The sequence below is a fragment of the Octopus bimaculoides genome, chromosome 9 (assembly GCF_046866305.1).
Source record: "Octopus bimaculoides isolate indiv1 chromosome 9, ASM4686630v1, whole genome shotgun sequence".
Classification (NCBI taxonomy): Eukaryota; Metazoa; Mollusca; class Cephalopoda; order Octopoda; family Octopodidae; genus Octopus; species Octopus bimaculoides.
The window spans coordinates 87,605,551-87,610,550 of record NC_142936.1 but is presented as its reverse complement, the minus strand read 5'-3'; the positions used below and the strand labels follow the sequence as shown (position 1 = coordinate 87,610,550).

General features: G+C 41.4%; 2 protein-coding genes across 2 annotated transcripts in view; one reads left to right on the top strand and one right to left on the bottom strand.

The window, feature by feature from the left end:
- LOC106882755 (bifunctional coenzyme A synthase) overlaps window positions 1–4,019 on the bottom strand; it is an 85,738-nt gene extending 81,719 nt beyond the window's left edge. The window contains exon 1 of the mRNA XM_052970839.2: window positions 2,970–4,019. The gene's annotated coding sequence lies outside the window, so the exon portion shown is untranslated. The remainder of the gene's footprint in view (window positions 1–2,969) is intronic.
- The window catches only part of LOC106869704 (uncharacterized), a 163,965-nt gene that overhangs the window by 42,106 nt on the left and 116,859 nt on the right, over window positions 1–5,000 (top strand). The gene's annotated exons all lie outside the window — the stretch shown is intronic.

The window sequence follows — 5,000 nt, the reverse complement described above, 5'->3', positions numbered from 1 at the left end:
ACTGGCCACAGCTACGATATTGGTTTTACTTGATTCAATAGGTCTTCTCAAGCATATCATATTGCCCGATGCATCAGGGGTACTCTTAACACTTTATACATATATATATATATGTGTATATGTATGTATGTATGTCATCATCATCATCATCATCATCGTTTAACGTCCGCTTTCCATGCTAGCATGGGTTGGACGATTTGACTGAGGACTGGTGAAACCGGATGGCAACACCAGGCTCCAGTCTGATTTGGCAGAGTTTCTACAGCTGGATGCCCTTCCTAACGCCAACCACTCAGAGAGTATATATATATGTATGTATGTATATATATATATATATATATATATATATACATATATATATATATATATATAATCAGATTTACTACTACCTCTGACGCCTATATAGGGTGTGTGTGTGTGTGTGTCTGCCAGTTCCATGTAAAGAGCACCCATGCTGCCTGAGTAGCACCTGTGCCCATGCCACCTGGGAAGCACCCGTGCCAGTGCCGCCTGGGAAGCACCCATGTCAGTTCTGCGTAAGAAGCACCCGTGCTGGTGCCACCTGGGAAGCAGGCCATGCTGGTGCCGCCTGGAAAGCAGCCGTGTCGGTGTCACCTGAGAAGTATCCAGCACACTTTATAAAGGGATTGTCATTAGGAAGGGCATCCAGCCATAGAAACCAAAGCAAATCAGACTGGAACTGGTGCAGTTCTGGCCAAACTGTTCAACCCATGCCAGCATGGAAAATAGACATTAAATTATGAAGATGATGCTATATATTATTTTATGTATGTCAAGATATAATAAAAACAATTTGACATTAAACTGAAGAGTTACTCAATACTTTCTTTGTAAAGTACATATTTATTATACTTTTACAAGTAGAGGTGCAATGGCCCAGTGGTTAAGGCAACAGACTCACGGTCATTGGATCGCGGTTTCAATACCCAGACCGGGCGTTGTGAGTGTTTATTGAGCAAAAACACCTAAAGCTCCACAAGGCTCCAGCAAGGGCTGGTGGCAAACCCTGCTGTATTCTTCCACCACAACTTTCTCTCACTCTTTCTTCCTCTTTCTGTTGTGCCTGTAATTCAAAGGGCCAGCCTCGTCACACTCTGTGTCACGATGAATCTCCCCGAGAACTACGTTAAAGGTACATGTGTCTGTGGAGTGCTCAGCCACTTGCACATTAATTTCACAAGCAGACTGTTCCATTGATCAGATCAACTGGGACCCTCGTCATCGTCGTAACCGGAGTGCCATGATACCTTTACAAGAAGCAGGGTGACGGTGACTTCAATGTTTTAGCTTGTTGGGCGGACTGCTCTGGCAAAGGCTGTAGCAGACCTTAAACCCTGAAGCCATTGTCATCCCTCTTTTTGTCAAAGTATAACATATATGTATATATATATATATATAGTGAGAATTTACAAAAAAAAAAAGCAGAGGATGAAGACGGGTGTGTAAGCAACAAACAGATGTATTAGTTTAACGCTTGGGAATTGAGAAAGTCTTTTACGTTTCAAGCCTACGTTCTTCGACAGAAAAGAACACAGAAATAAACAGGGAGAGAAAATAGAAAAAGGTTTAGTGGCTAGCGATCTATCATATGTGTGTGTGTGTGTGTGTGTGTGTGTATGTGTGTGTGTGTGTGACTGGCACCGTGCCGGTGGCACATATAAAAGCACCATTCGAGTGTGGTTGATGCCAGTGCTGCCTGACTGGCTCCCATCCCAGTGGCATGTAAAAAGCACCCACTACACTCTCAGAGTGGTTGGCGTTAGGAAGGGCATCCAGCTGTAGAAACCTTGCCAGATCAGATTAGAGCCTGGTGCAGCCTCATGGCTTACCAGTCCTCAGTCAAACTGTCCAACCCATGCCAGCATGGAAAGCAGACGTTAAACAACGACGACAACGATATATAAATAAATGAATGAATTTGAGGCCATACAGATAAATGTGTGTTGGGGGTTAGAAGTTTTTGGATGAAATTATATTTAGTAGTCTTCTTTCTGTGTAAGGAGGTGGGAGGGTGGGTGGAGGTCAAGTATTGTAGGTTGTTAGGTGTTGATAAGGAAAATTGTCAGGTACTTCCGCTGAGATTCATAGCCGTTATCTGTGATGGGGGGGGGCGTGTGTGTGTGTGTGTGTGAACACGTGCACAGGTTTGAACACAGAAAAGCCACTCCATCTTTTACACACCCATCATTCCTGCAGATACACTGATGCAGTTGTACATAACCCTTTTGGCACCGACCTGCCTGAGACTGCCATTGGTTCAGTGATACAAATTTAAAAAAAAAAAAAACCTTCCATTAAAATTTTGTGTTAATTTATGTCTTAAATCTCAGCTTAATAATGACGGTTATTTTACTAAATTCATCATTATTTTTTTTAAATTAATTGACACAATGCCAGCATAATTCCACTGAAATATGGTAACAAAAGGCTTAACGCATACATACTCATGTTCATTTGTACAGATTCTTATGTATACAACTGCATATGCTTGCAACTATGTGTATATACATCCATTTAAATACATACATATATACTCTCTCTCTCTCTTTCTCCCTTTCTTTCTCCCTTTCTTTTTCTCTTACTTTCTCTCTTACTTTCTCTCTTTCTTTCTCACTCTATCTTTCTCTCTCTCTCTCTTTCTCTCTCTCTCTCCCTCCCTCCCTCCCTTTCTCTCTCTCTCCTCCTTCTATCTCCCTCCTCCTTCTATCTCCCTCCTTCTCTCTGTCGCTTTCTCTCTCCTCTCTCTGTCGCTTTCTCTCTCCTCCCTCTCTCTCCCTCCCAGATACACGTGTAGTCAAATATGTACATGCTTAGACATGCACACATCTACCTACCATACAAGGACACACACACACATTATATGCACATGGCTAAATACATGTATACAAGCACACACACACACACACACACACACACACACACACACATGCACGGTCATGAAATCTTACCTTCAGAAGTATTATTCCACTTCTCAGCCGAGTCTGTCTGTATCTCGAGGTACTAGGTTCAAATTCTCCTTGGAAGTGGTTGAATGGTTGCTATCTTTCATCTCTCAGTTCATGACTTCAGAGCACCTCCCCCAAAGTACCAGTAACGTGCTACAACAGATTGTGTTGGCTATGTTCCTTGCCTTCTGAGGAAATTATTGTGGTGGTTTTGTTTGAGCTCTTTACATTCTGAGTTCAAATCCCACTGAAATCAACCTGGCTTTTCATCCTTCCTGTGGTCGATTAAATAAAGTACTCTTCCAGTATTGGGTTAATTGTCTCTTCCTTCTTCTCCACTCAATTTTCTGACCTTGAATCTTTGTTACAAATTATTATTATTATTATTATTATTATTATTATTATTATTGATGTTGTTGCTGCAGTGGATAGCAGAAATAGCAAGCAGAATGAGTTAAATTCTTTGCAATGCTTAATTACATTTGAGTTCAAATCCAGCTGAAGTTGACTTTGTATTTCATCTTTATGTGGGGACTATAAAATAAGTCATGTATTGCGGGGTCAGTTGTTACTTCACTGTTCCCCAAATTTCCCACCAGATTTTCCCCCTTTTGCCCTTGTTACAGCAAAACAGAAACGAGTAAACACCAGATGACATGTTCTCTCCTTAGGTCTGCTGGCTCTGGCATCAGTAACGATAAGGTAGAGAAGGATGAGGAGGATGGAAAAAGAATATCAGAAGTTGTTGTCTAAGGTCCAAGTCAACCCTGAATGAAACAGACTTATGGCCAGTGACATTCCAGCTATGACCACCCTGTCTGATTGCATATCTATGACTACATTATCCATTGTCTTTTTTTTTTTGTTGTTTTTCTTTTTAAGAATGTATAGTGTGCTTTGAGGGTAAGTTGACTGCTGTTTCTAGCAGATCAGGCTACCATGTAAAGGCTGCCCCCTTTGGTTCAGGTTCCATTCTGGGCAGTGGTGTTCACTTGCATCTTCATGAGAAGTCCGTCCATTGGAGATTTAAATATGTTAGCAAAAATAAACAACAGGCCTTCAGATTTGGGTCTCCACCCATCACACACACACACACACACACACATTTGCAATTATACATGCACTCACTCACACACACACTCACTCACAAACACATGCACACACTCTGAAATGTAAGCTTCTACACAGATGCATCCAGTTGCATACATACACATACATACAATCTCTAACCTTTACACACACACATACACACACACACACACACACACACACACACACATATACATACATAATTATATCGTTATGTGTTGTTGGAAGATTGCCAATATACAAGATTAATTAAATCAGCCCATTGTAGCATCAGACAACATACACTCACGTAAGCAAATACATGCATATATACACATGCATACTTAGAGACACGCCCACAAAATTAAAAATAAAAAAAAAAGAAAGCAATAAAAACGTGATAATCAGGTACCCTAATATCAGAAACAGTGGGGGGTATTAAACTGAGTACTTTGAAGCATTTAGTTACCCTGAAGTCCTGGGTTCAAATCTTGCCTTGGTCAATTTCAACATTTTGTCTTTCTGGGGTTGATGAAGTATATGTACTGGTTTCTACATCAATCCACTACACCACCACCCCTACATTCACTTCCTGCAAAATTTGAGGCTTCGTGGGTAATTTTAGAAACTGGCTGTGTGGTTAAGAATCTCACTTTGTAACTACATGGTCTCCGCTTCAGTCCCACTGCGTGGGACCTTGGGCCAAGTATCTGTTAGTATATAGCTCCAGGCTGACCATTACCTTCAGTGAATTTGGAAAATGGAAACTGTACGGAAGCCTTGTCATGTATGCATGTGTGTATCTGTTTTTGTGTCTGTATTTGTCGCCCCCTCTCACTGCTTGGTAACCAGTGTTGTGCACGAGTCCAGGCAAGGTTGTTTTGTGACAGACCAGCAGTTACCCACACATACTAAACTCACCTCTCCACATCACTGATGTTGTCCTAGGGAAAGGCAAAGGCCAAT